General features: G+C 56.6%; 2 long non-coding RNA genes across 2 annotated transcripts; both read right to left on the bottom strand.

Annotated features, from left to right (window-relative positions):
- Positions 1-4,315: 4,315 nt before the first annotated feature.
- LOC149521413 (uncharacterized) lies at positions 4,316-6,080 on the bottom strand. Its single transcript, XR_016347976.1, has 3 exons — positions 4,951-6,080; positions 4,648-4,864; positions 4,316-4,408 (listed from the first exon to the last, which is right to left on the bottom strand). It is a non-coding gene; the product is annotated as an uncharacterized LOC149521413 (long non-coding RNA).
- Positions 6,081-8,776: 2,696 nt separating this feature from the next.
- On the bottom strand, positions 8,777-9,916 carry LOC142825947 (uncharacterized). The gene is made up of 3 exons (XR_012900256.2): positions 9,549-9,916; positions 9,246-9,462; positions 8,777-9,006 (listed from the first exon to the last, which is right to left on the bottom strand). It is a non-coding gene; the product is annotated as an uncharacterized LOC142825947 (long non-coding RNA).
- Between the last annotated feature and the right edge of the window lie 530 nt (positions 9,917-10,446).

Genomic DNA, 10,446 nt, shown 5'->3' with positions numbered 1-10,446 from the left:
CTGGCTGGGCGTGACTCCCTGGCTCACAATGGCCCTGGAATTTTCCCCTTTCCCCCACTCAGTGGGGTAACAGCAGTAAGCTGTAGACTCCCAAGTCTCTCCTCTGTCCATCTCCAACCTCTGGTTCCACATGGAACCAGATATCCACCTCCCTGATTGAGTATGAGTGTCCACAGTGTCCAGAGATGGGAGCGTAACTGCCATCTCCTGCATCCTAGGGAGAGTGACCACACAGCTGTTCTGCTCTGCATACTTAGCTACCCAGCCCTTCTCCTGAATCTGAGACACTAACTTCCCACTCTCCTCATTCACCTGGGAACAATCCTGTCCCACACACACTGACTTCCCAGCAAGCTGGTCACACACAGTCACTGGGTTAGCAGCCTGCTCCAGTTCTCTGGATGTTCTTGCCTCATCTGGAACAACCCTCAGTCCCTCCGAGACCTCTCCACCACCATCCACACTGGGTTTCCCTAAACCCAAGTCAGTGGAGTCACTGTTAACAGACAAGTTCTGTCTGTCAGGCACCAAAACAAGTGCCTCACACAAGAAGCTGCTGCCTTTTACAGGCAGAGCTTTCTCCTGAATGCCTTCTCCAAGCCAGGCATTCTCACCTCTCTCAGTCACAGCAAACTGCTTGCTACAAGCACTGCCAGGACTCTCCTCCCTATGAGCTTCCTTAAGCAGCAGTTCACCCTTCCCTGACTCTGCAGTAGCATTGCCCTGCTGAGCCCCAACCAATTCCTCCTGCACTTCCCTTACTCCCTGAGTCATCTCTGGCCCCTCAGGTGGATTCACAGATAATCCCCTCTCAGGCACATAGACAGACTCACAAGAGACAGGGTCAGAGGCATCTTCACTCCCTGTGCAGCTCTCTAGATGGCTGTAAACGTCCACACCATCATTAGGCACCAGAGTTAACACACCCTCATTCTCTCCTTGTGCCCGAGCTAAGGGGTCTCCCTGCTCCCACCGAGTAGCTCCCCCCTCTGCCAGCAACACAGCAGCATCAGGCACAATATCAGGGTCACCACTGTCTGATCTCTGGGGTTCTGGTAAAACACTGACTGTCTCTACCTGAGTCACCTCATCCCTCTCCCCAGCAGACACAAACCTTGGGCCACCCCCTTCCTGGGCCTTAGCCATATCCAGACCCAACTCTGGGACAACAACACTGCTCTCAGCCTTCACAGGCTGTGGAGCATCTTCCTCAGACAAAGGAAGAAACTCTTCCCCACACACAGACAGACAACCAGAGACAGTTTCTCCCTTGTCCCCACACTCCTGGCTAATTTCAGGCATACAGCTAGCCACGGGGACAGATTCCTTTACTGCCCCACTGCTACTTCCACCAGCCAAATTGCCAGCTTGCACACACTGTGCTTCACACGACTCAATTTCAGCTTGTGCAGGTTCAATTCCACAAACCTCACCAGCCACCAACACCTCAACTAAAACTTCACTCTGGCCAGCCACTCCAGGCTGCCCCAGAGAAACATTTCCCTGACTTCTGGGCTCTTCCTGCCCTGGTTCTGATTCCAGCCTCACCTCTGAGGCATCAGACGGGCCCTCACCCACAGGCTCACATATAGAGACACTTTCCCCTCGGTTACAGGGAGACTGACCAGCTCCAGGAAACTTTTCATACCCACATGCACCCCCTTCCCAAACCTCCCTGTTAGCTACAGGTAACACAAAAGGTTTGCATTCACACATGCTTTGGGGTTGGGTCATCACATCAGCTGGGCAAAATACGTCTGCCATATCATAAGCACACCCCATACCCACAGAGTTATACATTGAACCTTCAGGAGAATACAGTCTCTCTTGTTCTTTAAGTCTCTTAAGCTGGAGGTCAAGTCTAGCATTTTCCTCCTTGGCTAGGGCCATCTTCTTTGCATGCTCTGCCATTCTCTCTGCATGTTCTGCTTTTCTCATCTCAAGTTCCAGATCCATCTCCTGCTTTCCCTTAGCAATTTCTTCATCTGCCTTCCGCCTTCTTTCAGCAGCCTCCTTGGCTTGCTTCTGCTCCTTTTCATCCACATCTCTGGTTAATAACAACACTACCAGATCTAGTTTAGAGGCCCTTTTCCTAAAGGCAATGCCTCTCCCCAAGCACAAATCCTTCAGAGCACTTTTGCTCAGACTCTCATATAATTCCGGGATCATCGCAGCGGCTCTTTAATCAACCAAACTCTCAACACCAAAAATCAAATTTAGACAGCGTGGGGTCCTGATCCCAAAGCTCAATTGACCAAGATCTGTGGATCCTGCCGACTACGCCACTGTGACGGACCGGGCCGTGTCTGGGCACAGCTTAGGGCGTCCGCTCAGGGCGAATTGCTCAAATCCGGGGCTCTTTACAGTCCCCCTGACTGGCGACCTCTCCAAACAGGCCACAAACCAGTCTCACAGAGCGCTTCAGCAGCCTGCCTGAAGCCTCCCGAGCAAAACCCCTCCGACACCCCAGCAATATCCGTGCCCCAGATGGCCCCGGGCCTATACACAGGTGGGGGGTCCTAGCACCCAATCCCACCTACCCCGAACAAGTTCTGTCCGGTTCCAAGAAACCAGCCACAGATCCCTGGTCAATTTACCCTCTGGACCTTACCCACAAATCACGCTGGGCCAATCCTTTAGAATCTATATCTAAAGGTTTATTAACACAAGAAAGAAAAGCCTGAGAGTAAGGTTACTAAAGTACAGTACGTTACATGCACCGAATCTCGTTACATGCAGGCGCTAGCAGAGATGTTGCAGCTGCTGGTTAAACGTCCTTATTGCACATCCTACGATCAGGATGGGTTCCCAGGTCTTCCGGGCTCTTCAATCCCTGCAGTGCTGCCTCTGGGATGAAGTGCTGAGCTGAGAACCAAATGGCATCGACCACATGGCCTCTTTATACTCCTTCCTGGCCTCTTCTAGTCTGCAGCAAGTCACCTGGTCAGAGGCCAATCTCTGCTGGCAGCCCATGGGTCTCCGCCCTCCTGCTTTAGGTGTGTCTTTGGGCCATCAAGGGCCATTGTTCCACAGGGCTTTGCTACCCAGCCTGTCCATAGCAATGCTCAACCACATTCACAGAAATATTCAGCTTCCACACATATTACAGATTCCTACCTACACACACAGACATTATACATTCACATAAATAGCGTACATAAGATCAACAAACAATTCAATCCCCATTCAATCCCCCCATACCAATTTCTGGGGCCAACACCCCCACCCAGGGGTGCAGCAGCGATCTGGCTGCTTCCCTCCAATTCAGCAACGTGACACCCCCCCAGGAGCGCGACCGGAGAGCGGTGCCAGAGACCCCCCCAGCAGCATCACCCAAAAGAGGCGCCAGAGACCTCCCAAGCAGTGCGACCCGAGAGCGGGGCCAATGACCCTCCCCCCCCCAGGAGCATCACTCGAGAGCGGAGCCAGAGACCCTCCCAGCAGCGTGACCCGAGAGATGCGGCAGAGACCCCCCCCCAGCAGCGTGACCCGAGAGCGGCGGGAGAGACCCCCCAACAGCACGACCCGAGAGCGGCGCCAGAGAGCCCCCCCAGCAACACAATCGGATAGCGGCGCCAGATGACCCCCCCCCAGCAGCGTCACCCGAGAGCGGAGCCAGAGACCCCCCCCAGCAGCATCACCCGAGAGCGGAGCCAGAGACCCTCCCCCCCAGCAGTGCCCGGAGAGCTGCGCCAGAGACCCCCCCACCCAGCAACACAATCCGAGAGCGTCTTCCTCCTCGAGAACCTCCGCTCGGACTCGCTGTCTAAGCAAACGTGACTTCCCTTCCTAGACCCGAGTGGGCCGTAAGCCGAGAGATTTCCAGACCCGACACTTATCTCCGTGACAGCGACGGCTGCTCCGCTCCCAGACGGATGGTTCTCGCCTCGCTTCGACCAAGCTCCCGAGCTCGCTGTTCTCGTTTCCGTTCCATCCCCAGACGGGAGGACACCGGGAGGGTTGACTTCTTATCGCTCGCTACCGAACACAGCAGAGGGGGAAAACCAACCAAACAACTTAGCGTTTCAGTCCACAAGGACGCGGCATCGCTTCTCCTCCCACCATCGCACCGCAGCCTCCCACCATCGGCCACCCCCTCCCGCTGCCACTACAGGACCGCGGAGAGAAAGGAGGCCTTGAATCTCTATCCACGCGCTGTTGAACCGCCTACTGCCCCTTCACCAGTCCCCAAGCCACCAGGCTCCGTGCCCCAGCAGGAAGCTCTCTGCCTCAGAAGAAACCTACTGCCAGGACGCTTGAAGATTTCAAAGCACGCATCTCTTACTCACACAGAGCCATGGGAAGGCCAAAGGCTGAAGACCCTTCACGTGTCCCGAGAATCACGCCCAGGAAGCTCAAGTCCATCTCGGACGGTTTCTTCTCTGGCCATGGCCCTGCACTGATTCCTCTGCAAGCGCGGAACAATAAAAACCCAGCGTGAGCTCCCACTCACTACAGTCCCTAACTGCGGGAATTCTATCCTTTAGCCCTTTCCCCCCCTCTGCCCTCTGTATCTGGCCCACTACAAGGACACTGAGTCAGTCAGCCAGGACACAGCCAGGACACACCACCGCTCTCCCTGGCGTGACTGGCGTACCTGCAGAATTCCTGTTAGCTCCTGAGCCCTTAACCCATGGAGATGCTCACCTGGAACAGCTCTTGACTTGCAGTAATTTTGCTCATAGTCTCGTTTTCTCTCTCTGTTCATCGCAGAACTGGAGGAGTCTCCAATAGTTGACTTTTTCCCCTGGTTCTGAATCCAGCACTTTAGGAAAAGTGAACACGTTGGCATCTCAGTCCGTAATGTCACGTAACCGCTTCTCACATATAAAGTATGCCTCTGGCTTCTACCCTCCCACTGGCACTGCAGAAATACGAGTGGAGAAGAGCGCTTTGAGCCAACATCCAAATAGTTTCCTTACAGAGCAGACCCAGCAGAATTATTCGTACCCAAAAGGAAGCTCATGGCCTGTGATGAAACCGTCAGTTGTCCCCTACTTTTTTGAAGGCTCCCAAGACCACATCTGTGGAGATGTTCACCCAGCAGACCTTCCCATGTCCTGTGGAGGGAGACAGCAGCACTGCGAAGAATAGAGTCTCAAAGGGGTGATCAGTGGAGAAGTTCATTTCCTATTTTGGTCTCTACGTAAGTATGACTGTTTTGAATACATAGTATTGGGGGCTGCACTGTGGAGGGGAGAGATCTAAGGATCCCAGGGGCACAGAGTTTGGGGGATTTAGAGGCTCCAGAGATGGAGGAGAGCATGGAGGAGTGTTTGAGGACCCCAGGGTGGCAGGCAAAGCCAACTCAGCAAGTTCATGGGGAACAATAATTGGAATTAGGGAGAGCTGGGGGTTAAGGGATCCCATGAATGGAGGGATAACCATTGCAGGGAGCAGATTAGGGAACGATATGGCAGGCTGGCAGTGCTGGGAAGGAGGAGGAGTGAGGAGGTAGGAGTGCAACGTGAGGGCGTGAAAGAAAGAATAAGAGGCTGACAGGTCCCAGGCCCGGTGAGACAGGGGTGTGTGGGTTAGGAAGAAAGGAAGAAGGGAGGCTGGTAGGTCGCAGACCTGGCGAGGGAGGGGTGTGCGAGGAGGGTGTGTGGGTTAGGAAGGAAGGAAGGAAGAAGGGAGGCTGGTAGGATGCAGACCTGGTGACAGAGGGGTGTGCGAGGAGGGTGTGTGGGTTAGGAAGGAAGGAAGACGGGAGGCTGGTAGGACGCAGACCTGGCGAGATAGGGGTGTGCGAGAAGGGTGTGTGGGTTAGGAAGGAAGGAAGAAGGGAGGCTGGTAGAACGCAGACCTGGCGAGAGAGGGATTTACGAGGAGGGTGTGTGGGGTGGGAAGGAAGGAAGAAGAGAGGCTGGTAGGACGCAGACCTGGCGAAAGAGGGGTGTGCGAGGAGGGTGTGTGGGGTGGGAAGGAAGGAAGAAGGGAGGCAGGTAGGTCGCAGACCTGGCGAGATAGGGGTGTGCGAGGAGGGTGTGTGGGTAAGGAAGGAAGGAAGAAGGGGGGCTGGTAGGTCGCAGACCTGGCGAGAGAGGGGTGTGAGGGTTGGAAAGGAAGGAAGAAGGGAGGCAGGTAGGACGCAGACCTGGCAAGATAGGGATGTGCGAAGAGGGTGTGTGGGCTACGAAGAAAGGAAGATGGGAGGCTGGTAGGACGCAGACCTGGCGAGATAGGGGTGTGCGGGTTAGGAAGGAAGGAAGAAGGGAGGCTGGTAGGACGCAGACCTGGCGAGATAGGGGTGTGCGAGGAGGGTGTGTGGGTTAGGAAGGAAGGAAAAAGGGAGGCTGGTAGGACGCAGACCTGGCTAGAGAGAGGGATTTACGAGGAGAGTGTGTGGGGTGGGAAGGAAGGAAGAAGGGAGGCAGGTAGGTCGCAGACGTGGCGAGAGAGGGGTGTGCGAGGAGGGTGTGTGGGTAAGGAAGGAAGGAAGAAGCGAGGCTGGTAGGTCGCAGACCTGGCGAGAGAGGGGTGTGAGGGTTGGAAAGGAAGGAAGAAGGGAGGCTGGTCGGTCGCAGACCTGGTGAGAGAGGGGTGTGTGGGTTGGGAAGGAAGGAAGAAGGGAGGCTGGTGAGTCGCAGACCTGGTGAGAGAGGGGTGTGCGAGGAGGGTGTGTGGGATGGGAAGGAAGGAAGAAGGGAGGCTGGTAGGACGCAGACCTGGCGAGAGAGGGGTGTGCGAGGAAGGTGTGTGGGTAAGGCAGGAAGGAAGAAGGGAGGCTGGTAGGACGCAGACCTGGCGAGAGAGGGGTGTGCGAGGAAGGTGTGTGGGTAAGGAAGGAAGGAAGAAGGGAGGCTGGTAGGACGCAGACCACCCCCCCAGCAGGATGATTCAAGAGCGGCACCAGATAGCCCCCCACCAAACAACGTCACCCGAGAGTGGCGCCAGAGACACCCCCAGCAGCATCACCTGATATCGGTGCCAGAGTCTCCCCCCCAGCAGAGCGACCCCAGAGCGAAGCCAGAGACCCCCTCCCAACAGTGCGACCCGAGAGCGGCACCAGAGACCCCCCCCGCAGTGCGACCCGAGAGCGGCAACAGAGCCCCCCCCCCCCCAGCAGCGCGATCGGAGAGCGGCGCCAGAGACCCCCTGCCCCAGCAGTGCGACCCGAGAGCGGAGCCAGAGACCCCCCCGCAGCAGCATCACCCGAAAGCGGCGCCAAAGACTCCCCCCCAGCAGCATCACCCGAAAGCGGCGTCAGAGACCCCGCCGCAGCAGCATCACCCGAGATCGGCACCAGAGACCCCCCCCAGCAGCGCAACCCGAGAGGGGAGCCACAGACCCCCCCCCAGCAGTGCGAACCGAGAGCAAAACCAGAGACCCCCCCAGCAGCATCACTCGAGAGTGACACCAGAGACCCCCCCCAACAGCACCACCTGAGAGCGACACCAGAGACCCCCCCCAGCAGCGCGATCCGAGAGCGGCGCCAGACACGCCCCCCCCAGCAGCACGAAACGAGAGTGGCGCCAGAGACGCCCCCCCCCGAGCAGCGCGACCAAAGAGAGGCGCCAGAGACCTCCCTCAGTCACATCACCCGAGAGCGGCGCCAGACACCCCCCCCAGCAGCCTCACCTGAATGCGGCGCCAGAGACACCCCCCCAGCAGCGTCACCCGAGAGCAGCGCCAGAGACCCCGCCCCAGCAGGTCGACCCGAGAGCGGTGCCAGAGACCACCCCCCAGCAGCATCACCCAAAAGAGGCGCCAGAGACCTCCCAAGCAGTGCGACCCGAGAGCGGGGCCAATGACCCTCCCCCCCCCAGGAGCATCACTCGAGAGCGGAGCCAGAGACCCTCCCAGCAGCGTGACCCGAGAGATGCGGCAGAGACCCCCCCCCAGCAGCGCGACCCAAGAGCGGCGGGAGAGACCCCCCAACAGCACGACCCGAGAGCGGCGCCAGAGAGCCCCCCCCAGCAACACAATCGGATAGCGGCGCCAGATGACCCCCCCCCCCAGCTGCGGGACCCGAAAGCGGCGCCAAACACCCACCCCCAGCAGCGTCACCCAAATGCGGCGCCAGAGACAACCCCCCAGCAGAGCAACCCCAGAGCGGCGCCAGAGACTCCCCCCAGCAGCGCGACCCGAGAGATGCGACAGAGACCCCCCCCAGCAGCGCGACCTGAGAGCGGCGGCAGAGACCCCCCCCAGCAGCACGACCTGAGAGTGGCGGCAGAGACCCCCCCCAGCAGCGTCACCCGAGAGCGGAGCCAGAGACCCCCCCCGGCAGCATCACCCGAGAGCGGAGCCAGAGACCCTCCCCCCCAGCAGTGCCCGGAGAGCTGCGCCAGAGACCCCCCCACCCAGCAACACAATCCGAGAGCGTCTTCCTCCTCGAGAACCTCCGCTCGGACTCGCTGTCTAAGCAAACGTGACTTCCCTTCCTAGACCCGAGTGGGCCGTAAGCCGAGAGATTTCCAGACCCGACACTTATCTCCGTGACAGCGACGGCTGCTCCGCTCCCAGACGGATGGTTCTCGCCTCGCTTCGACCAAGCTCCCGAGCTCGCTGTTCTCGTTTCCGTTCCATCCCCAGACGGGAGGACACCGGGAGGGTTGACTTCTTATCGCTCGCTACCGAACACAGCAGAGGGGGAAAACCAACCAAACAACTTAGCGTTTCAGTCCACAAGGACGCGGCATCGCTTCTCCTCCCACCATCGCACCGCAGCCTCCCACCATCGGCCACCCCCTCCCGCTGCCACTACAGGACCGCGGAGAGAAAGGAGGCCTTGAATCTCTATCCACGCGCTGTTGAACCGCCTACTGCCCCTTCACCAGTCCCCAAGCCACCAGGCTCCGTGCCCCAGCAGGAAGCTCTCTGCCTCAGAAGAAACCTACTGCCAGGACGCTTGAAGATTTCAAAGCACGCATCTCTTACTCACACAGAGCCATGGGAAGGCCGAAGGCTGAAGACCCTTCACGTGTCCCGAGAATCACGCCCAGGAAGCTCAAGTCCATCTCGGACGGTTTCTTCTCTGGCCATGGCCCTGCACTGATTCCTCTGCAAGCGCGGAACAATAAAAACCCAGCGTGAGCTCCCACTCACTACAGTCCCTAACTGCGGGAATTCTATCCTTTAGCCCTTTCCCCCCCTCTGCCCTCTGTATCTGGCCCACTACAAGGACACTGAGTCAGTCAGCCAGGACACAGCCAGGACACACCACCGCTCTCCCTGGCGTGACTGGCGTACCTGCAGAATTCCTGTTAGCTCCTGAGCCCTTAACCCATGGAGATGCTCACCTGGAACAGCTCTTGACTTGCAGTAATTTTGCTCATAGTCTCGTTTTCTCTCTCTGTTCATCGCAGAACTGGAGGAGTCTCCAATAGTTGACTTTTTCCCCTGGTTCTGAATCCAGCACTTTAGGAAAAGTGAACACGTTGGCATCTCAGTCCGTAATGTCACGTAACCGCTTCTCACATATAAAGTATGCCTCTGGCTTCTACCCTCCCACTGGCACTGCAGAAATACGAGTGGAGAAGAGCGCTTTGAGCCAACATCCAAATAGTTTCCTTACAGAGCAGACCCAGCAGAATTATTCGTACCCAAAAGGAAGCTCATGGCCTGTGATGAAACCGTCAGTTGTCCCCTACTTTTTTGAAGGCTCCCAAGACCACATCTGTGGAGATGTTCACCCAGCAGACCTTCCCATGTCCTGTGGAGGGAGACAGCAGCACTGCGAAGAATAGAGTCTCAAAGGGGTGATCAGTGGAGAAGTTCATTTCCTATTTTGGTCTCTACGTAAGTATGACTGTTTTGAATACATGGTATTGGGGGCTGCACTGTGGAGGGGAGAGATCTAAGGATCCCAGGGGCACAGAGTTTGGGGGATTTAGAGGCTCCAGAGATGGAGGAGAGCATGGAGGAGTGTTTGAGGACCCCAGGGTGGCAGGCAAAGCCAACTCAGCAAGTTCATGGGTGATGTGTAAAAGGGAAGTCAAATCCCCCGGAGCCATTGATTCCCCTATGAGGGGCACATACAATATACATACATTGCTAATGCTTAGATATATTTGCTATTTGTATAGGAGTAAGACATGACAAAGGTCAAGGCCTGTCACAGGTAATAACTTATAATAAGGAGATGAGGGGAGGTGAAACCAGTCTTCTGTTAAGTAGAGATATGGATAGATTCCACATCCTTTAAACTTGTGACCGGCTCAAGCAGGAAAGGGAAAAGGGAAGTATGGCTTGCCCATTGTTCAGCAAGAGTGAATGAATGTAATACAGCTGTAACCGCAAAGTCAGCAAGTAGGCACTGTATTTAACCTCGTTTGGAAAATTAACCTGACCTATAGGAATGCTAAACGTCAAAAATGAAGTAACCTATCATGTTAAGGCACCTAAACCAGGAAGGATGTTAACCCTATAAAAACCCCTGCATATGAGATGTTGGGGGTCGGCTCTGATTTGAACATTGAGTTCCTTAGCCGTACCGTGGTT

The sequence above is a fragment of the Pelodiscus sinensis genome, chromosome 27 (assembly GCF_052426305.1).
Source record: "Pelodiscus sinensis isolate ZL-2025 chromosome 27, ASM5242630v1, whole genome shotgun sequence".
NCBI classification, from domain to species: domain Eukaryota; kingdom Metazoa; phylum Chordata; order Testudines; family Trionychidae; genus Pelodiscus; species Pelodiscus sinensis.
This window is presented reverse-complemented; position numbering and strand designations above follow the sequence as displayed.